At 35.8% G+C, this 24,838-nt stretch overlaps 1 pseudogene; it reads left to right on the forward strand.

The window, feature by feature from the left end:
• Nucleotides 1–22,957: 22,957 nt before the first annotated feature.
• On the forward strand, nt 22,958–24,413 carry LOC123939229 (annotated as a pseudogene).
• The last annotated feature ends 425 nt before the right edge of the window (nt 24,414–24,838 follow it).

Below are 24,838 nucleotides of genomic sequence, written 5' to 3' on the forward strand. Positions count from 1 at the left end.
AAAAACAGGTTAATTATCTTTGTGCTATTGCCTGTCTCCCAAATTTTTATTTAAAAATCTCATTTCAGCTTTTTGCTTATCATCACTTTTTCCCATTTTATTGACATGTCCTGGCGTTTTACTGAAACTCACTATATTGTGAAAGATGATCTTTGTCAGAAGTGAAAATAGAGAAATTGGCGAATTCTTGAATATTTATAATCACATCTGAGATGATAGATGCTGTTGAGGAAAGATGTAAGTAACATTTCAGCAACCGCTGTGGAATTAACTGCTTCGTTTGCAAGGTGAAAAAAAAGCTTTTTTGTGTCTTCAGAGTGAGGTCTATACAATGTATCCCTTTTCTAAATGCGCCAAATTTAAAAACTTCAGAAGTTTGTTTCTCTTTGGTTTGCACTCTGGTGTTGCATTAGTTGCAAAAGCCTTAAAGTTGAAAACGCATTGAGAAATATTGAGTCAGTCTAGGCTTAGAGACAGTAGGTTAGAAAAATAAAATCACCTGACTGTATGATACATCTTTGTTACAAAGCAGTAACTTTCTTTGAGCCAATGCACTTTTAAAAACAGGTTTGAAGCAACTCTTTATATAGATGTCATAGACTCTTTTTCTCAAAATGTATGTAACTGTAGTGTACTGAATAGATTACTAATGTTTAAATAGAGTCTTTAAAATATCTGTTAGCCATTTGTATTTTTTTTTTTCTTTAAAAGTGTGCTGTAGAATGTGTGGTAACCAGCTACCACAGTTTGCCTGAAGCTGAGAGATATCCTGGATAAGGCTTTTAGCACTGAAACTCCAGTCCTCAGAAAACCTGGATGGTTGGCTATCCTGAATCTATCACACAACAAAACCAGAAGTATATGCAAAATAGATAGACAATTCCTATACTGCCAGCATCTGCCATGTAACTACATCTTCAATTCAACCAATAGTAATTAGTCCAGATTCTTAGATAGGATTCAGTATATTCTGTTTTTCTTTATGAGTGTATTTCTTAATAGAGCAACTGCTGTTGGAGTACCTGTGGTCATTTTCAAGTGAAATATATATGCACCAAGAAAATCACCATTTAGAATTAATGATAATGTTCATAAAGTTCTTGCTTTTTTAATTAAAGGGAGATCATAATTGGATTTTGAGTCAGATTAAAAAGGAAAACGTAAATGTAATAAGAAGCTGAGCAGATGGTGGTCACAGACACTAAAGAAAGGGAGAATAAGGAAAAACACACAGTTAAAATCTACCTGTTTCTGTTTATTTCTAAAAGTCTATTTCATTTCCAGAGTCCATTAAATTTAAGGTAGCAACTCAGGAAAAACCAAGACAATCAGATGCTAATCTAGGATAAGTTGTTTCAGCTGGAGTATTGATTGAACCATACAATATTTGTAGTCAAATACTTTACATTATTTATGAGCATTTGCTAATAAGCATTTTATGCATAGCTTCAGTTATATTAACAAAGAAAAACAACACTGACAATAGTAAACAAATGCTTGGGAAGTTCTCTGAAAGTCTTTTTTTTCATATGTAGAAACATTAAATCTGCCCTTGAATCAATTAAATATCCAGATATTGTTCCATTTCTTTGCTCTCCATAACAGTAAAACTTCATATATATATGGTTCATATTTTCAGAGTCTCCCTTCACACACATCATATTCCTATGCATACACATTTATATTTCTAGCAAAAATTCTTCCGATGTCCTCAAATATGTAACAAAATCGCCATTAACAGTTTCGTTACTTTGTTGTCAAGTAGCTAACTCAAGCATCATAAAAGGCTATATATAATCTTTGATCTCAATCTGTACCTTTCATTCTTATCTCTGCAATGTGAATCATCAACTGGCTAGCAATTGAACTCAGAATCTGAGGGGCATAATTGATCCCTCTTGCCTTCTTCCTAGAATATTATATGGTACTTAGTGTGAGTTCAACAAATATTTATTACATCTCTTAATAAATATTTAATTATACTTAGAAAACCATAAAATTGAAGTTGAAAACTGATCTGTATCAAGCACTTCTCTGGGTAAGAAACTTTTTACATTTGACTCACATGTTTCCTTAATGACAAGAAACATTTAATTATCACTTTACAATTATGAAACACATTCATAAAATGTATTTACTCACTTGTTCATAACCCTCTCAGGTGGAACTGAAGATTGTAAGCCCCTTAAAAGCAAAAGCCATGTATTCTTCATCCCCCTATCCACAGGTTAGGACATAGTAGATTTTTTTATAAACATTTATTTATTTATTTATTTATTTATTTATTTATTTATTTGAGAGAAAGTGTGTGTATATGTGTGTGTGTGAACGCAACAATACACTTTCAGAATCTGAGATCAATCGGAATATCGCTTTCAGTTCTGATGATATTCTTATGTCCCATCATTCAGCTTTTATTTTTCCAGGTTAAGTTGAGAACTTTTTTATATCACAATGGCTTTTATCTGAAATATTCATACTCCAAATTATCCAAAGTCCTTAATTGGCCCATCAACATGACATTCTTTATAATTTACTCCCTCATTAAAGTAATCACATCTGATGGAATCTATCTCAACATAATATATATAAATATAAATTATGCCAATTATATCCACAAAATTCTTATGTTGATGCCTAATCCCCAAGAAAGTTGGGTCCTTGAGAGGGGATCAGGTGTCTCTGCCCTCGTGAATGTGATTATTGCCCTTATAAAAGAGACGGAAGAACTCTCCATTTCCCTCTCTGCCATCTGAGAACACAAGAAGTGTGAAATCTGAAAGAGGGCCCTCACTGGACCATGCTGGTACTCTGACCTCAAACTTTCAGCCTCCAGAACTGTGAGTCATAAACCCACTTCCATGGTCAATTGATCTGTGACAAAGGAGGCAAGAAAACACGATGGAGGAAAGACAGTCTCTTCTAAATAATGGGAAAACTGGATGGCAACATGCAAAAGAGTGAAACTGGACCACTTTCTTGATCACACACAAAAATAAACTCAAAATGGATTAAGGACCTAAATGTGAGGCCTGAAACCATAAAAATCCTACAAGAGAGCACAGGCAGTCATTTCTCTGACATCAGACATAACAACAGTTTTCTAGATCTGTCTCCTACGGCAAGGGAAACAAAAGCAGAAATACACTATTGGGACTTCTTCAAAATAAAAACCTTTTGCAGAGTGAAGAAAAGTGTTAACAAAACAAAAAGGCAACCTACTGAATGGGAGATATTTGCTAATGATATATACGTTAAAGGGCTAATACCCAAAATATATAAAATACACAACTCAACACCAAAAACAAACAATCTGAAAAATGGATAGAGAACCTGAATAAACATTTTCCCAAGCGGGCGCCTGGGTGGCTCAGTGGTTTAAGCCTCTGCCTTCGGCTCAGGTCATGATCCCAGGGTCCTGGGATCGAGTCCCGCATTGGGCCCTCTGCTCGGCAGGGAGCCTGCTTCCTTCTCTCTCTCTCTCTCTCTGCCTACTTGTGATCTCTCTCTGTCAAATAAATAAATAAAATCTTTAAAAAAAAAAAAAAAACATTTTCCCAAGGAAGACAGAGATTGCCAACAAGCACATGACGAGGGATCTTTTTCTAACATCAGGCCAGTACAAGTGTATTTTCAGGATGAATGACTTTTTTTTTTTTTTTTTTTTTTTTAAGGTGAGATAGGAAGGAAGCAGGGTGGAAGGGATAGAGACAGAAAGAGCAAAAAAGAGCATGTTCATGACAATCATGGCTATTCTTGAAAATTTTATGTCCCGTTCTGCAGTATTCTACTGTAGCTGTTGTTTTAGGGTGACATTAGCCCTTAGCCTGTGCCTCTTTCCCCTTCTGTGTGTGTGTGTGTGTGTGTGTGTGTCTGTCTGTCTGTCTCTATCTCTTGTTTCTTTAATCTTCTGGGTTTTTTTCAACTAAATTAAAGATGTGGGAGCAGAATGTGTACGTAATCACACTTTCAAAAGGTTTTGCTTAACATATTTATTTAAATCAAAAATAAACTATTAGGAATCATTAATTTTGAAAGCCTAATTGAAATATTTTGTACCTGAGTATAATTCATTCTGTCAGTGGTTTGACTAAGTATTAATCTTACTCCATATTAATCTCATTAAGTTTTATTGAAAAATCACAACTGATAGCAATTATTTATTTGCATTATTCCAAAAATGTTACACCTTTTTTTATCTAGTGAAGATTCCATTTATCTCTTATTTTGACTACAGTGCTCTTCCACGCAGAATTTCACTGTAGTAAATTGCAAAGGGCATGACACACACCCTTGGCCATCATCACCAACCAACATGAAACCTTAAACTTAGATCATTTTACTCATTTGATTGAATTGTTCCATTTTCTTGTAGTTACAAAATATCACTCCTTTCTTACTACTCAAATCTCTCTGACTAGTGCTTTCCCTTCCTCAAAGGCTAAATTTCTTTAGAAGATAGGCAATCGGTGTCTCCACATTCTCACCTTATATGTCCCTAGTAGTCATCGTCCAACTTTTATATCCCTAGTAGTACAGATTTTTCACCATTTCAACATAAGTAAGTATTTTGTAATAGATCATAAAGCCCAATGGAACTTTTTGTCTTTCATTTGTTCATTACTGCTGACCATTACCGTGGAACTTATTTTGAAATCACATTTTTCCCTTCATCCATGTCATTTCCTGGAGTCCTTTACTCCTTAAATCTTAAATAGTACGGTCTGCTTCCCTGACCTCTTTTCTCGGCTTTCTTTTCTTTTTTCTTTTTCAAAGATTTTATTTATTTATTTATTTGACAGACAGAGATCACAAGTGGGCAGAGAGGCAGGCAGAGAGAGAGAGGGAGAAGCAGGTATCCCGCGGAACAGAGAGCCCGATGCGGGGCTCGATCCGAGGACCCTGAGATCATGATCCGAGCTGAAGGCAGAAGCTTTAACCCACTGAGCCACCCAGGCACCCCTATTTTCTTTTTATTTGATGCCACCTCTTTGAAAAACAATATACATCCTTCTTTGCAACTAAATATTGAGCTAATGGACAAAACTAAACTCATTACCATTTACCCCCAGACTGATTTGCCTTGTAAGCTGCTCTGATTGCTCTTCGAGCACCCAGGTTGTTATCCAAGGCTTACTTCAGATTTCTTCTCCCACTCAGTCTGCAAACAAGGTTTCTTTTCTTTCTTTTTTTTTTTTTTTCTTCCGTAAGAACTGCTAGGATATATTACCTACAAATACTCATACTATTTCACTTTGAGGCTGTAATCTCCTAACTGTTCCCTCTGCCTACAAACTTGAATTCCTCTTTTCAGTTCTCTAAAAAGCAATTCTTATTTCACTACGTTTATTAAAAATCCTATAATGCTCACTCTAATTTTAAACATAAAAATAACAAATTTCTCAATATAGGCGAAAGGCATATAACAATTTTCCCTCAGCAGTCTCAGAAGGAGCCAAACCTGAAGATACCTTGATCTTAGGCTTCTAGTTTCCAGAACTCTGAGACAATTGACTTATTTTGTTAAGCCACTCAGTTTCTGTACTTTAAAGCAGCTCTAGCAACCTAATACAATAATCAATAGCTTTCATACGCATACTGAAGCAATCTCCATTAACAATAACAATGAAGATGATTAAATGTGTAAGGATAAACTTAAGAAGAAAGGTTCAAACATTTATGAAGGAGTTTTAAAAATACTCCCGAAAGACATAAAAATAGACTGAGAAAATTCATAAGTAAGATAAGTCAATACTGTAAAGCCATCAGTGCTCCCTATATTAACGTGTAAATGAAACTTAATCCTCAAAAATACACCAATTTTTTTTTAAAGATTTTATTTATTTATTTGACAGACAGAGATCACAAGTAGGCAGAGAGGCAGAGAGAGAGAGAGAGGAGGAAGCAGGATCCCTGCTGAGCAGAGAGCCCGATGCGGGGCTCAATCCCAGGACCCTGGGATCATGACCTGAGCCGAAGGCAGAGGCTTTACCCACTGAGCCACCCAGGCGCCCCAAAAATACACCAATTTTTTATGGGGGTTGAACAAGCTAACTTTAAACTTCATATAAGAAAACAAACATGAAAGAGATAGGAAATCACTCAGAAAAACTACAAGGAGGAACTAGACCTACAAGATACTAAAACATGCTACAAAGTCTCTACAATTGAAAATTAAGTAGTGATATAAGGAAAGGAACTAAGTTAGTAGATTTAAGTAAAAATCCCAGAAATAGACCAAAATATATGGAGATTTTGGATATCATATAGGTGAAATCTCATCTCGCTGGAGCAATAAACCTATTTATTCTTCGATGAATTACGTGTGACCCATATCTCATTCCACACAAAGGATAAACTGAAAATGGATTAGGGATCTAAGGTAAAAACCTTAAACCATGCAGGTACAAAAATCATGGTGAGTTTCTTTTTAACACTGGTGCTGGTAAAGGACTTTGAGCTCTTACTCAATATTCAAGGACAATAAAAGCTTGATATAACTTACTACATTAGGTAAACTGCATTGCAAATAATACCAAAAACAAAATCAGAAATGGAAAAATGGAAGAAAATAATTAGAATATTAACTAGAAATCTTCATACCCCTAATATATAAAAAAAAAATCTTAAAAACTGGTAGGTGTAGGAACAAAAACCAAAAAAAAAAAAAAAGGAAAATGGAAAAAAAAAGACATAAAACAGGAAATTCACAAACACACATAATATGCTGTAGAAGTAGTCCTTAAAAGGAAAAGTCTCAAACTCTCTATCAGATTGGTAAAAATTCAAAACTATGGCATTTATGAGTTTGTAGGGAAATAAGTATATTCAAGCATTGCTGGTAGGAATGCAATTTGATAGACCTCTTCTGGAGGGAAATTCGGTAATATTAAACAAACTATATATACCTTACCTAAAGAAACTATATACGCGGGGCACCTGGGTGGCTCAGTGTCGCGGCCAGTGCGGCAAATCAACCACGAACATGAGGGTAAGAGGATGGGGAAAGAAAAAGACTTGGGAGACAAAGAGATGGGGGCAGAAGGAGCACTGAGGAGGATGTCCAACAGAGCCGACTTTATTCAGGGCAGTGAGGCATTATATAGCCAAAGTAACTATTTTTAACTGGTTACAAAAGAATTTGCTACATGCACAAAAAACCCTCCAGACCAGGCCTGTTTTGCCCACTTCAGATAAACACCTGCAGGCAATGGCTGATGTTAGTACAATTGTTCCGTATTGATACAAGAAGTAACAACAAACCTGAGAGTGATTTATGAGCTGTGCTGGGAACAGCAAGGACCAGTTAAGAGTTTAGGACCCCAACCAAATTGCTTTCATCTAACTAGTAAACATGTGGGAAGCCACGTTGGTGAGCGCACAACACATAGCACAGACCCTTTCTCAGTGCTACTCAACTTTTCCGTCCTCAGCCTTTTGTTGGGCTATTCGGACTTTAAAGGAGACACAAGTCAGGGCCTGGTTTGGTCCTCATCTCAAGCCTTATCGTGGCCTTCCACAACTCAGTGTGTTACACCTCTGCCTTTGGCTCACGTCATGATCCCAGAGTTCTGGGATCAAGCCTCACATTGGACTCTTTGCTCAGCAGGGAGCCTGCTTCCCCTCTCTCTTGGCCTGCTCTCTGCCTACTTGTGATCTTCTCTGTGTGTCAAATAAATAAGTAAATAAATAAAATCTTTTAAAAAAAATTTAAAAAAGAAACTATATATGCAACTTAGATATATCTCACTTACCTAGCAGTTAGTGTTAGAACATACTCATGTTTCCCGTATCCTCGTACCCTCCGTGTGTAAAGAATTAAAATCAACAAGGATAAGGGAGGGGCACCTGGGTGGCTCAGTGGGTTGGGCCTCTGCTTTCGGCTGGAGTTGTGGTCCCAGGGTCCTGGGATCGAGCCCCACATCAGGCTCTCTGCTCCATGGGAAGCCTGCTTCCCCCATTCTCTCTGCCTCCTGCTCTGCCTGCTTGTGATCCCTCTCTCTCTGTCAAATAAATAAATAAAATCTTTAAAAAAACAAAACAAAACGAAACAACAACAACAACAAAAAAGGATGAGGGAAAGGATCCATCCAGGATTGAACACACACAGTAACAAAGGAACTTAATTATATTATAAGTGAATGACAAAATAGAGTGAAGAGGATTGAAAAGAACGAACCTACATAATTTTGGAAAACAGTACTTTGTATCTTTTGAGGTTTTAAGATTGAACAAAATAAAACATAAAACACAGACATTTTACTCTAGTTAATACCTTTATTTCTTACGGGGGAATTTACTTGTGATTGTGAAAACCTTCATGCATGTACATGTTTGTTTATGTGTATTACTACAGTAAGTGAATATATTATGCATAGTGATAACCAGGTTTTAGAGTATCGGTGGAGAATTACAAATAAGGAAAGGAAGAAGGATAAAATGATCCCTGTGGTGACTGATAGATTGAAATTAGAGCTATCAGTGTATACACACACACAGAAATGGATAGATAATACATAGATGTATGTATGTTAGTATACAGGACTTAGTATTTAGCACTAGTGAGCACACATACTGTCTAAACCTTGATTTCTAAATATTATTTGCCAATTAAGAAAATATCAAGACTCCTTGGAAACATCTTTCACTTCAGAGTGAGGTTAGGGAAAATACAAGATGAGCCTAGAACAGCTGATGATGCTAATTAATGAACTGGTCAAAAATATATAGTCATTTAAAAAAAGAGGCAAGCCCCAACATGACATAGGAATGAAACCTGAGACAATTTGATCAGGAAAATAAATAATAATGTTAATTTATGGATAATGTATGATAAATTATGGATATGAAAATTATGGATAGGCTGTGGGCTGATTTAAATATTCATAATCTTTCTTTTAAAAATGAATAATTGAAAATTAAATAAACAGAGGAGAAGAGCATCTTTCTCTTAAGGTAGCACATGGCAGTGACAGGGGAAAGAGAAAATTACCATTAGGCAAACGCCTAAAGAGATATCAATATTGCAGCCAAGATTTATCAATGATGCTAAAATTAGTGGGTGAAAGTATGGTAAGAAACTGATTACTTAAATCTTACTATATTCAGAGACATTGAAAAATTTGTGGAGGGAAGAATCAACAATGCTTACATTTAAGTAGACAATATTGTTAACATGATTATGGGGGAAATTCTCCGATAAATGGTATGATACTAGTTAATTAGGGATGTATATTTGGAATTCTTTAAGTAGAAAAATGGAAACTCTCTGCTTTGAATATCTTACCTAAAGACATACCTTTTGTGTTCATGGGACTGGATGAAAAAGATCAGTCACACTCAGATGTCAGAGGGGGAAATAAAGTATAAACTATTGGATGTCTGACCATAGGTTTTCTTAAGTTGACATGGTCTTGGTATATTTGTGAAGTGACAAATATAAGAAAATTGTGAAATCAATTTTTTTAAAAGATTTTATTTATTTATTTGATAGACAGAAATCACAGGCAGGCAGAGAGGCAGGCAGAGAGAGAGAGAGAGAGAGAGAGAGAGAGAGGAGGAAGCAGGTTCCCTGCTGAGCAGAGAGCCTGATGTGGGGCTTGATCCTGGATCACGACCTGATCGGAAGGCAGAGGCTTCAACCCACTGAGCCACCCAGGTGCCCCGTGAAATCAATTTTTAACCTCTGCTTTGCTATCCCTTGTTGGACAGTCTTTGGGTATTTGGTTTTAGTTTTCCATGCAATATATTTTTGTATGACAATATCTTTCTCTTACTTTAATTTTTTTTAAATTTTAGTGAAAAAAATCAATGCGTATAGAGTTGCCCTCCCTCTCATCAAAACTATCTGAAAGTTAAATGCATTGGAATAAAATTAAGCATATCTGAGAGTTAAAATACATAGCAAACCTTCTTTAAAATATAAACAGATAACTTTATATTCAAGAAAGAAAAAAATTTAAAATGGTGGTGATATTAATGAGTTTATCTCATTAGCTCAGGTATATAAAATGAAAACAATTCTGGGGAATTTGTTAAAATAGATATATTTTATTCTATAAATCAATACTAATCAATAGGTTAATCCCAAAATAAACTCGATTTTAAACTAGGACAGGTTTAGTATAGTGTAAAAGTAGTATGTCAGAAGACTTGAAGGAATAAGCCATATGTAGGAGACCCTGGATATTAAAATATATTAATATATTAATTAATATATATAAAAATATATACCCAATTTCCAGAAAGGACATCCAATGCCTGGAAATCCTACTGAGTATATAAAGAGAAAAAATATATACTTTTGTGGAATGAAAATAAACTATAAATCCTACTAGAAGAAAGTAAAAATGAGAAGAAATGTAAACACATAAATATAATGTTAAAAAATTAAGTCTAAAATAAAATGCCAAATGACTACATTAATCAAGTTACAAAATAAGGCTGAATATGGCATTTTTCCTTAATATAGAATATTTGTATTTCATACAAATTATTACATTCAGTATCTGTATTCAGTATCTCTTGTCAAACTTCTATAACAAAAATAAACTAAACCACAGGTTTGATGTTATTACTTCCATAGTGAGAAACTTGTAAAGCTTCATCTTGTCCTGAAGAGGCAGGGAAAAAAGCTTTCAGTCGTTGGGTTCTATCCATTGTTTGTTTAGAGATCATCCTGGCTCCTTGTGAAAGTGTTCTCTGATCAGTGATAAAATAGTTAAGGATCTTTGGTTTATTTGAGAAGGTTGGGATAGTATGAGTACAAATGGATATGCCCTCTTATTCCTTCAGGCATGGATTTTAGCGCCTCCCCAAGGGACCCATAGCCTATCGTGTTTCTGTGTGGTTCCCTGCAGCTTCTCAGCCTCATGTCCAGGAATGCCCTGACCTGAATGTTCTCACTTGTAGCACACCACGCCCATCCCGCCTCACACCTTCGCTTGTGATCTGCACTCGGTCTAGCACAGCCTTGTCAGAAATATCCCACCCCCTCTTTCCTTCACTTACACCTTGCCTTCCCTGCAAACATTTTTGCTCAGCTAATTTCACTTATCTTTTGATCACAACTTAGAATTCATATGATTTGCTGTTTATTTAACAGAGTACCTGCTGTGTGCTAAGTATTATGCCGGTAAAGCTGTTAAAACAGTTCTGTTTTTGTTTTTGTTTTGTCCTCGTGGATCTCCCAATCTGGAAATAGTAAACTTATATAAGTAGTTATATATTTATACTTGAGATAGGTCTTATTGATGAGTAAAGGTCATCATCCTGAAACCTTCTAAGTATGTTAAGTCCCTCTTTAAGGCTGCCATGTTTCTCTGTCTTCTCACTAGGATTTAATCTTTTCGGGGGCAGATGTAAGGTCCTGAGTCAGATGCTTCATCCCTTGCAGGTGTTTAATAAATGCCTGTTTAACTTAAATATGTGCAATGATTATCCATAAAATATCAGTAAACGATTTCCTTACTATCTTGTGTGTATGTACACACACACACACACACCCTTTAAGAAAAAAAGCTTATAGATGATACTTTCATTTTCATATAAATGAATTTTTACTTTTCGCTGAGACTTGGGTAGAAAAAATTTACCACTTCTATCCTGTGTTATTTTCCCGCTAAAATGAAACTTTCTATCAAAGATTGGCTTACACAATTTGGAGGATATGAACACCTGGAGCATTTTAGAAACAAAAAAGCATGTCAGGACACAGCAATATCTGGAATGGTTTTTTAAAAATTTTTATTTTAATGTGATTTGGTTTATTGCCTGAGGCATTAGAGACAGATACCTGAAAGAACATGGATGAACTGTGGACATAAATTGAGTTTTTCCTCACTAATTTGTTAGTTAGAAGGAATCACAAAATAGGCTCCACTATAATTATGAAGTCTGTTCAGGCTTGCCACTGGCTATCATCTGTTTACTTACACAGAAAATAAAGATCATTATATACATTCCTCAGAAAAGTCAGCCCAAACCTCCACCATGTCCAAGTTTACAAAGGCATGCAGGCAACTCAACAAGAGAATGGAATGGAATCGATTTAAATTATTAACATAGTTCACAAAATGATCAAATATTTGCCTGATATTTAATTGATTCTTGCTTCCAGCTCCTAGGACCTAGAGGTCCTAGACCTAGAGGTACTTTAGATTATAGTAGTAAGCAGAAACTACACAACAGTTATTGGCACGTTTTTCACAATTATAGGACTGATTTTCTCTGTGTTTCCATTTGAATGGAAAGTTGAATTCTTAGGGCATACCAAAATTTGGTACCTAGGATGCCATAGACCCTAACATTACTGTAAAATGTAAGCTATCCAGTTTAGCTCTAATTTCAGAGTATTGGGTATGAAGAGAAAATATTGTATCATAAGTATATTCTGGTTATACAAGTCATACATTTAGATACTATATTGAAATTTATTACAATAATTTTATTAAAAAGGACAAAAAACAGGATATATCTGAGTAATATACTGGGAGAAAATCTGTTAATATGAAACTACTTTTTATAGAATTGGTTAAGACATTAATTTTTCACTCTGACATATGTTAGAATCTTCTAAAATGATTAATAAAACTTTCATAATATCTTGGGACAAATCTTGAGTTTCAAATGCATTAGCAAAAGCTAATTTTAGAATAATTTTTAATAATACTTCCAGAGATCTCTTAAAACAATACACATGCATACGTGAAAAACATTTATGTATCTTTCCTGGCCCTATGCCAAATCTCCATGTTGTAGATTTCACCTAAACTCAGTATATCTCATACAATAAACCTGAGCCTTACTATTTTGTTCTCCCATTTCATGTTTTTTTTTAATCTTTTGTAAGTAACATATTTGATCAGTTTTCTCACCCATGTTCTACTCAGTAGGCCCATTAAAATTTAACTTCACTTTCATTGGTTCAATAAATAAAAAGTTAATTCATAAAAATTGAAAAGCTAATTAATCAAATATCAGTTGATTGCTTGATATGTACAAGTCACTTATGTAATTTTGGAGGACCAGTTGGAGAAACCATGGAAACATAAAGTGAAATCTTATCTATCCAGGACATCACTTTTGCATACAAATTACATTCTGTATTGTACATATGTAGCTCATATTATAGTCTTTTTCTCAGTGTCACCCTACAAGGAGTGTATATCAAAATTGCCTCTAGAGGTTTTTAAAAGCATGAATTCTTGCAGATCTAGCTCAGAGTTACATAATCACAGTCTCTGAGGATGAAATCCGATTATACTTTAGTTAAAGAGTACTGATTTTTTTGCAGATCCATTCTCATATAGTATCTGTATATTTAGTTAAGTTTTAATTGTGGAATGCCATACAACATTTATATTTTGGAACTACAGTAGGCGGTGTTACGTGGCTGTGGAATGATTTCATGTGTGTTACAGTCCATTACCCAACCAGACTGCTAGGACCTTGCAGGGGAGAAAATGGTTTATGCCACTGAAATATCTAATCAAAGTTTTATTTCTATTTTCTCTTAATAATCCTTCTTCATTTACTGATGCACTCTCTTAATAATGAATTATATTCACACGCCCACTTCCCTATCCAGTTTTTCTCTCATGTGACACTCTTATATGTAGAGATTAGAACTCTAGGGACCAAGAGCATACTACCAAGGTAATGAGTGCAATTTTAGGCAAACAGTCAGGAAGGAGAGCCATACCTATTGATCATCATTCTTAGAATATCTGCGTTGTAGATATCCAGAATATTTGGAGTTCCTGCACTGAAAACACAAAACTATGGTTCTGTCACTGTGGTTTAAGTATAATTGATAAGAGATTGTTTTTGATACATGTTGAGTACAGAAGAAACATATCCAGATTCCAAAGTGTTTTAACATTTTTAAGAGTTCTCTTTCCATTGAGTGATCGGGAAGCAAGTCTGCTGCCGAGAAGTTTGAAGATCCTGAGTCCTCTGTCACTACGATTACAAAGTCACTTTCAATAATAAACAAAAACATAAGTATTAAGTTCACATCTTTAATAGTATATCATGGGCTCTGGCTTGTGCTAAGGGTTCCATATGCACTCACTCTCCCATTTTATTCTGATGATATGAGGTAAGTACTGTTACAGATTCTGTATCACGAGTTTCTGCTTACAGGTAACAGTGACATGAATTAAGAGTAATTGGTCATAAAATATAGATTCTCTGAACTCATTCAACAAGCATTTATTGAGCCCTTTCATAAGTAATATATGGAAATAATGATTGTAAGTACAAGGAAACGCGAAATACCTTTATCTCAGCAATCAGCTACTGTTAACAGCCACAAAACTGTGCTCATAAAAGAAAAGCAGAATGGTGATATGTTGGTAAGTGTGGCTCATTTCCTTTGCTTCAGTCATTTGAAAACATAATGAGAAGAACTCAGAATTGACATGATAACAGCATAAAATGAATCAATATAAAAATTACAGATTAAATGATAGAATGTGCAAATATTTATTAAAGTAATCTGGGTTCAGTGAGTGGAAAAAGTGTATGGGCATTTAGCTAAAACAGTACTGACCATGACTTGTTAATTATTGAAGCTGATGCTTGGTATATTTATATATTTTTTTATAATAATACATTACAAATTAGAAAAAAGATCAATATGCAATTTAAAACTCTGATGAGTTCACAAGCAACCAAATAGTTGTTTCATTTTAATATTATAGTTCAGTTCAGCAAGTGCCTGAATTTCTCTTCCCCCACCAAAATGCAATTAACGTCCATGAAATTATACAATTTTCTATTTGCCTTTGCCCACCTATAATAATTGTGGCTAACAGCCATCTAAATTATTCATTTTATATGGTGAACAAGTGATTATTCTTAAAACAGATCCTGTGCTCTTTTAAATTGCTTTTCTTCATTCTCCAGTTGGCCCAGACCATTACTGAGTTAAATGTTTCTTAATGAAGAATACTGCCTCACTGAGCTTTGCTTTGTCTGCGAATCACAGGAATAATTTGAAATTCCCAAAGTCCAGAACTGCATCTCAAAACGCGATGGCAAATGCTAAAATTCTGTATCTCTACACCATGGCCTTTATGTGAAATGCTTTTTTTTTCCTTTTTTTCTTTAGAACCAGTAGACTCTCTGAGGATATATTTTAAATCTATAAACCTGTACACAAATATTCTGTATGCTGATTGTTCTAGGAAGTTGATTTTATCAATGAAGACATAAACAGAACTTACAATTGAATAGGAACATGCTATATGAGCGGAGAGGGGCAAAAGGGAGGCACTGAATAGTGTTTCTGCTTCCTACCCCCGCCTCCCTACTAGCACTTCCTGCAAAGAGAAGCTGCTGATCAAATTGCCTCCGTCCAAGGCATTGATAGAGTTACACTGCTTAAAAGATGAGATCAAATGTGCTCAAGCCATTGTGCTTTTTTTCCATTCCTCTTTATTTTGCACTTGCTTTGTGTACCATCCATGTCCATGTGGTGTGGTCATATTGAAGGTGATTCTACCTATGTATCTGATGATGTCACTTGCCCTTTTACTCAGATTCCTGTTAGGAGGCAGATAGAGAAAATAAAGCCAACATTTGGGAAACAGGCAGTAAGGATTTCCATTACACTGTGAACTCTATTACAGCCTTTGCCAGTCCCTATGTCGTGGTGAGGGTTTAGTTTATATGTTAATAATCTGGAATTTTCACTTGGATACAATTGCTTTCATATATTCCTCTCTGGAGTGTGTGTGTGTGTGTGTGTGTGCGTGCGCGCGCGCACACGTGCGCATGCACACGCATGTTCAAGTAAGGGCCATCAGAGGTGATGAGTGAAATATTCCTGGTAGGTAGCTTAGGTCAAAATGACATAAAGCTACCACCAGAAAACCATAACTCTACACACTGTGCATGCACACTTAGCAGCGGCATTATCTAAATGCTATATTATTTTGTTTGTTTGTTTGTTTAATGGCTAAAGACTTGGTTTATTTTATGAAAATATTTTGGTGAGCAAACAATCTTAAGTCTGTGGGCCTGACTCAGTGTCTTTATAAACAAGTGGTGCAAACATAGCAAATTGGAACTTGAAAGTTACAAAATCAAGAAGGATTTACTTTTATTTTCCCCGTGTTTGCTTGAGCTTCTGGCTGACACAGCACATCTCTAAGATATGGAAATCCCTTATCCTTCCTCACTTCCATCAAGTGCCAGGAATTGATTTTGCAGTCAGCAGGAGCATCATGCCCAGCTGTGTCCTTTTTCTTTGCTGCCTTTCCCTTGACTTTACCTTCTAGTTAGTCAGAAAGCAATCACAAAACCCTGACAGTGTCAGAATTGTAGTATTCTAAATGTCTCAGCTAGGCATCTCCAACTTCCCAAAGCCTCCTGACTTTTCCTGTGATCAAGGACCCATGTAAGCCTAATCAATCAAGTGCCTTCATACAGAGACACTCATTTAGCGAAATTATTATGTGTTGTAATAAGAAAGTAATCATTTTAATGCAAAACTTTTCACTATAGTGATAAAATAAATATTCATGCAGGATTTAAATATGAGATGGTAAAATTAAATACGCAGACACATTTTATTATAACTGATGAATGTAATAAAATAGCATTCTGTGAGTATGCAATTTTTAAATTAGAGTTTTTTCCCTCCACTTTGGTTATAAAGGGAACAAATTTAAACTTTCTTTCAAGTAATAAATATGAAAGCATAATCAAATATAAAGCTTGGTTTCTTATACTTATATCTCTTTTATCCACAATTTGTTCCCACTTATTGTTAACCAGAACAATTGCCCAGGAAAATAGACCTGAAATAAAAAACAACCTATTAACTTGTATGGATAATTAAGTACTGAAAATCTTATGGTGGCCAAATATACTGGGCTGTTTAAGGTATCTCTTAGATTTAAATGGGGTGGTATATATTTTAGGAATGGAGATATAGGAAGTTCCATAAATCAGATTTCATATCTCTCAGGTATATTGAGGCCATGGATAAGTAAAATGTTCCAGTGGAAAGTATAAACACAGGCCAAAGGGGGCCATGGCTAGTAATTCCATTGTCTCAAAATAGGGTATTAAGTAATGCTTCATCTCTAAACCTACTACAATTGCTGAGTAGGAATTCCTACTGGTTAAATATCTTTTGATTTAAAAACTTAAAAAGCCAGAAGTCTGAGCTTGATAGTTGTGACATATCCAACTTCACAAATGTTGGTAAGAATTTTTTTAAAACCTTTTTATAGGCCAACCCTATTCAGGCAAAATTAAACTTATCTTTCTGAGGAATTCCATCTGGAAATAACATGTAGATACCAGAGTGTTTTTTAAGTTATTTATTAATTTTTCACTTAAAATCCTTTAAAGTTTTTCTATAGTCCCTCAATTAAATACTGATTTCTCAGCAGGCCATTTCCTCTTCTCCACAATATAGACTCAACCTCACTTAAATTCTTACATTCTTCTTTCCCCATACTGGATATTCCCTTTCTTCATACTATTTCCATACATTTTTGTTTCACTACTCATCTTGAGCACTGTGTTCCTCAGAAAGTTTTCCTCCCACCCTGGCCCATAATTAAATTTGTACTTCACTTTTCCTGGAGCACCAGGGAATATTTATCTCCTCAAAGTCACACCAGGCAACTACAGCAGTTCCTTCGGTGGTTGTACAGTTGCCTGGGTGTTTCATAGACAAAAGTATCCAAACCTAGGGGCACCTTCTAGTCTCAGAACACACCTAGCTTTGTCTTGGAAAATCAGGGTGTTTTCAGTGTTTTAAATATAATGGAGAGTAAGAGAATTAATGTGTACTGAGTAGGTATACAAGGTTGGGCACTTGGTTTTGTTACTGGGAAATATTCAAGTTGTTTTTGATTCTGCCAATGCTTCATCAGTTCAACTAAAATAACTGGTGTATTTGAGCTTTATGAACTGATGTGTTTGGCAGGAACTTTCAGTCAGAGAAAGGATACTTGATGTATGCACCCCATATCTATTCATTTACATACTACAATGCCCCTGGGTTAGCTGGGGAACCTGTTTACAATGGTACAGTGAAGGTGTTACAAAATGAAAGCTGTTGGCTGTAATATGAAAAAATAATAAAATGACTCTTCTCGGTTATTTTTCTAATAGTACTGAAAACATTTTATGCCTGCTGTTTATGAAAGGAGTATTATCTCAGAGAGTTATCAATTATTCCATGCTGTAATTAATGCTAGCTCCAACTGTTTCCATCAGAAACTGTTTCCATCAGAGCAAACCATTTGCCTAGCATGCTTCCATTTACTCCATGCACGGATTCCAAAATTGTTTTTGTAAAATACATATTAATCATGCTATTTCTCTGCTAAAAGACCCCTCATGGCTTGTTAGGTGTTTTAGAGTGAATTCCAATTTCTTACCAAGGCATTAAAGAATACCTGTAATCTGAATCTAATCTCTCAATCATTTTCTTCTGAAATCCTACTATACTGGACAAATTTGTTGCCTTATCAAAAATATTTTGAAGCTGTATCAACTAGGGTTGAATCCAAGAGATAGAAAACTCTCCAAGTATATTAACAAGAAAGAAATTGAATACAGGGAATTAAGTGACTACAAAACTGATGGAAATGTTGAAGACTGAAACCAGATTCACACTCAAGCTACAAAAACAATTCCCACAGCAAAGACAAACTGATTCACTAGGGTAGACACTTCCTCTGAAGCCAACACAGGAGTTAATGTCAGAATCAAAAAGCCTCTACCAGAGCTGATGCCTCACTATCAGAATACTGGATAATAGGCTGGGAACAGAGCTGCAGAAAACTACCACCAAAACTGGGCTGAAATTTGTCTCTGCTTCATTTCTTCCTTTCACTTACCCTTTTTATCATTGCTTTTGGGGGCAATCTCCTGTGAGAAGAGAACACAAAGTCTCTCTGTGTAGAAGTTTTCCTTCTAGATAGCCTTATGTTTTATTTAGTGACTTTCTTTTTCTGATATACCATCATTTGATTTGAGTGAGGTCCTCGAATCTTTATCTTACTCTACTTGGTAGAGTAAATAATTTAGAAGCCAGAGAAAGATAATTTAAGAGGGTGAGAGACACAGAAAATTCAAATATCTGAAAATCTGAATTTATTTTAAGCGATTCTATTTCTGTTTCCTAATAACTGAGCACTATTAGAAAGATTATTTTGTGACCTGGTCATGTTATATATATTATCTATTAATCACGTTATATATGTTATCTATATATCACATTATATATGTTATCTATTAATCTTTCAACCACTTTTCATCTACCATCTTTGTCGGTATCCTTATCCTAATTTGACAGAAGAAGGAAATTAATCTCAGGGGATAGATTTCCCCATGTTTAATAAGAAAAGGTTAATATTTAAAGGTAATTATGATTGCTACTAGCCTTCTTTCTTAAGTAAAATAATACTTATTTTATTATGTTTAAAATTTATGCCAGTGGAAAACACTAAAAACGTATTATTTTGTTATTGGCTTTGCATTGTCTTTTCCCTTTAATAATTGCATGTTCCCTTTTGTCACAACGGCACAAGACAGAATAATTAAAGTATATTAGGTACATTGTAAAAGGGACATTTGGTATTAATTAACACTGGAGCATAAGAAAGTCACTCTGCTTTATATTACCATTCATTCTTTGATGCGTTCATGCACACATATACACAGAGTCTGTACAGAAAGGTAACTATGTGAAATGCTACAAAGCTTCTCAATTTGGAGTCACATAAGCCAAACTAAAATGTACAAAATATTGTGTGCAGTAGAAATCCTTTCTTCTCTTTGATATTTTAGACAGTTGCGTGGCATCCTAATGTAAAATGACTTAAGACCAGAAGTCAGTTTTATAGTGCTTATTCCACAAGTGGACTGGACAATCAGCAGAGCCACCTGCCATTCAGATGGCAGGAACAGAAAGCCAGAAATTGCTGGAGAGTGAGATTACAAGTGAGCATATTCATTTTAAGTTACAATTTAAAGAAGTGAGATGGACACCTCTGATTTGTTGAAAACAATTTGATGAAGAAGTTGTTTATCTTATTGTTGGGTAGAGCGTCAATGAAACCTATAGGTTCAGAATGCATAGAGATTCCCTGCGTGATAAGCTAACGTAATCAATTTCCCCCACCAGGAGGATATTGACTATGTATCAGTTGGCTTTTGCTGCATAACAAACCATTTCAAATATTAAAGGTTTAAAATAATGACCATTTATTTAACTCATGATTCTATGATTTGGCAGTTGGCTTGGTCTTATTTGGGCATTTCTTATTTCACTGGCTCAGTTATATGTCTGACCTCAACAGTAAAGTCAGCTTGGAAGTGGTAATGTGGAATGACTGCAGCTAGAACAATGTCTCTTCTCAAAAACAAAACAAAACAAAACAAAACGATGTCTCTTCTCTCCATGGTCTCTCACTTTTCAGCAGGCCAGCTGAAACTTGTTTACATGACAACCGGGCAGGATTCCAAGAGAGTAGAAGTGACTGGATTCCTGAGCCCCTGAGCTTAGAATTGGCATACTGTCACTTATATCCATTATATTGGCCAACCAAGTCATGCAGCCAACCTCTGTTCAAGAAATGCAGAAAGAAATTCCACTCTTTAATGGAAAGAGATTCTGAGCTACATTGAAAGGATATAAACATAAGGAGGACTGAAAGATTGTGCCCAGTTTTTCAACCTACTGTACTGTATTGGAAAATATATTTTATTGGTGACATAGTTCTCTTGATAATGAAGTGCATGATAGTGAAGCCTACCAGCAAAAGGAGGCATCAGAGGAAGGACGTGTATATATATATATATATATATATATATATATATATTGCCCTTTCAGTCTTCCCATACTTTTTCCAATGTCACCTCTGGTTCCGCACAAGTAATCATCTGTGACTCCTAAGTGAGATTCATTCCAAGCACCTTAGACTGCTGTTCAGCAGTTCCACACTTACATCAATTTATTTTAACATTCAAATCTTCAACATATACCTTTCTAAGTGTATCCTTTCTGACCCCCAAAAGTTGATATCCTGAGAATCTTTTCAAAAACTCAGATTATTTTGTGTTTTCATGTAGTTTCTTACATCTTTATTATTATTCTCAAATTTATTTCATACTTCTAGATATATTCTCTATAGCCTAGACCTTCCCTGCCTTGGGAAGGGAAGGCATTTTCAAGGCATTTTCATTGCCTTGAAAATTTCTTTTCTAATTAAGTACACTTAATGTTTACCTTCACTTGAGTTCACTTAGAAATTGTTTATATCTCATATGTCTTCAGTATCTGTTGACAGGAATGATTTTTTTGTCTTTCTATCTAAATCATAATACCTTCTCGACAAGGATAACAGTGTCTCCTCTGTAGCATTTATACAATCTACTACTCTAGGTAATAATTATTATTAGAGCTAAATTATTATCATCTTATCACAAAATTATCATAGAAATTATCATCTCTCTCCCTGTCTATACGCATACATATGCAAATATATGTATGCCTGTGTGTCTAAATGTGTGCTTATAGATAGATGGATATATAAATAGATAAATGAAAAAATATATTGATACTTAAATTACTCATTGGAATGTCAGATAGAATAGCAACACAGTATTAAAATTTCAATATATATATGGACTCAGATAAGGTGTATTATATTTTTCACACTATAATATATTCCTGATTAACAGTAGTCACCCATATGTATGTACATAATAGTGCCCATGGTGAAATTTAAAAAAATTTTTTTGACTCTTAATTATAGAGAATAACATGATGGTTACCAGAAGGGAGGGCTGTTGGGGATGGGTGAAATAGGTGATGGGGCTTAAGGAGTGTACTTGTTGTGATGAGCACCGTGGGTAATGTATAGAAGTGCTGAATCACTGTAGTGTACGCCTGAAACTAATGGAACAGTGAATGTTAACTAGCTGGAATTAAAATTTATTTTTTACAAGAATGATAAAATTTACCCTCAAAATAAAAAAAAATTAATAAAGGGCAAAGAAATGTGGAATGAAAGAAATAAGACTCGTGATCATCAATGTGCTGGTTTAAGTTTTGTTGTTGTTGTTGTTGTTGTTTTTTAATTTAATCCTCAGTACCTAAATGAAAATGAGAACTAAGGTCCTGTTCTTCTAGATTCTGCTAGAAAAATATCTTTGCTTATTCTGAATCTTTATAACAACAGAATGTAAGTATTATTATCATTATGACTTTATTATATTTCAATGCAATAGGAATCAAAATTCTAAGTTCCTTAAGACATCAGAGGTATTCACTCATTTTGAGATTGGAGAGGAGCCCTGTCTTTATCTTGACGACTTATAGTTGGATATCTCTGATCACACTTGCACTGTAACCCTTGCCATCTTTGGAGATACTAAGACACTAGTTGTTAGGAGCTAAAATTCTCATGTCAAATGTTCCTGGGGTTAAATCTCTTTTCTGCCATCGAAATATTATTTTTGATAGCAAGTTACTTAAGCCTTTAATGCCCAATTTCATCATCTGTGAAAAATGCGTTAAGAATCACACCTGTCTTTCTGGTTATGGTTAAATGAAAAGATACATTATATCTTTTGTATATTATATCTGGAGAAGAGTTGGAATTCAGTTCAAGATGATGATATAAATATTGGATGAAGTCCTGTGACTCTCCTAAGTACCAGTGTATGTACGTTATTCTTAAGCTTGCTTGCTTTGTTAAAAATGGGAATTAAAAATAAATACTCCATGGTATTATACATATACATTAATGAAGTGATATGCACACATGCACTTAGAATGATTTCTAGTAGTAAATGGACACTCATAAAGATTAAATTTCTCCTAAAAAAATCTTGAGACCAGATTGTAGTGGTGGAGTTTATTAACAGGATACTTACCAAGGACAAAGCCAGGTGACTGTGAAAATTTGCAGGAAAGATAATGCATGTAAAAACACATTTTGTTGAAAACACCAGCTCTTTTAGCCAGACCAGTCTTCCATTCTCCAGCCTAACCCATACACAAAGATGTTCTGCCTCTTCAACAGTGAATTCTCACATCACCATGTCCCCTTCTTCTTTTCCTCTTTCTCTCGGCACCTTTCTGTTTCCAACCAGAGCCAAAGGGTTATAGCCACCTATACCAGTCCTCAGCCAGCTTCCTGGGCTCCATATTGCCATGACAGTCTGACTACAGCAGCGGCAAATCCCCTCCACTGTGGCCTCCACCTATTGTCAACCTTAAGGTGGTCAACCTATAAAAGCCAAGCCACCTCAAACTGCAAATTCTAGGCCCACATCAGGAACTCCCAACCATGAAACACAAGGATCAAAACAGAAGCGTTGAGTCAGGATTTGGAGAGGAAGCTGAAATACAAGGACAGCCTTCATCATAATGGAAATCAATGGCTAACACAGGAGGAGAAGATGGGTTGCCGGTTGCTAGGATCACAGAATGTAGCTGCTGTGTTTCAAGCTTGGAATTGCAGAGAGAGGCCCAAGATTCGCCACAGCACAGTTCTGAACATGCACAGCTCTAAGTTCCAATTTCAAAGGGAGGTGTGAATGATCAGGATGCAACCCAGAAGAAATCTTACTCACCGTATTTCATTCAAGTGCCAGAGAACGTGTTGACTGAACTAAAAGATTCTGCAGCTCCTGACACGTCACACTGTGTAAGTGGAAGGCTAGTTTAATCAGACGACTTTCACAAAATGATGATGTCTGACAAGAGTTGTTATTCATTCATCTTCGAAGTGTGACAGCTTCGGATGCAAGGTTTTTGCATGTGTTGCCACGAGCAGAACAGGAGGAGCCCCCTGTACTGTGCTGCTGAGAATCCCTGCAAAAGAACGTAGAAGAGCCCGAGTGTTTGTCATGAAACAACAAAGCAAAAAAGCTTTTGAGGGAGACTCGGTGAAGCTAGAATACCACATCTCAGCAGGACCTCCACCAGAGCTTTTCTGGAAAAGAAATAAAAAAAAACGGTGCAGTTCAACACTGACTGAATAAGCTTATAGCATGAGAAGTATAGACTAGTTCCTTTACCGATGCAGCTTGTGATGCCGCCCCAGGCCTGGCCCCGCCGGAGGCCCTGCAGACAGGAGGGTCAGTGGGCCAGCCCCCATGAAGGGCTTCTGACCCTGAGCTCCTATGCCAAAGCCCCATCCACGCGGGAGGGTGTCCTGGGCTCCGGAGCCAGGCTGAGCTTCTCTTTCCAGTCCTTCTTGGAGAATAGTCCTCCCCACCTGGGAAAGAAGACCAGCCTCCACGGAGATCGGGTCTCTTCCTCCAGCTTTGGGAACCAACCGCCTCAGGGACCGATGACCCCACTTAACACACGAGGGAGGGGTTTCTGCCTAAATCTGCTTCTGCTTCACATTCCTCAGGGGGAGTGAAGCCGCCTTAAGTCCCCTGATAGAAACCAAGCCATCTCCTAATTTATCTAGTTTGGAAAGCCCCTCCGGGAGAGACCCTCTTTCTTAAGTGAGGCACATCTGCAGAAGCGGTCTGTGGTCAGCCTGTCCCCAGATCAGAGAGAAGATTCTGTTGTTTGTAGTTAATAAAGCTACCTAATGAGTCACCACAGGTAGCAGATTAGATGTTGCAGGCTGTCCAAACCCAACTGTTCTAACTCCTAAGCTTTTATGTGTCCAACCAACTTTCAGCAAATATTTAGTATTCAACAGGAAAAGTTTAGATGTGAAACAAACCTTTAACCCAGAAGGAGAGTTTCAGCATCTGGCAGCTCAGTCTGGACTCTGTGAAAATGAAAAATTGGAATAACTTTATCATTATTGGAAAACGTTACAGCTATATTATT

This window comes from Meles meles, chromosome 3 (assembly GCF_922984935.1).
Source record: "Meles meles chromosome 3, mMelMel3.1 paternal haplotype, whole genome shotgun sequence".
NCBI lineage: Eukaryota > Metazoa > Chordata > Mammalia > Carnivora > Mustelidae > Meles > Meles meles.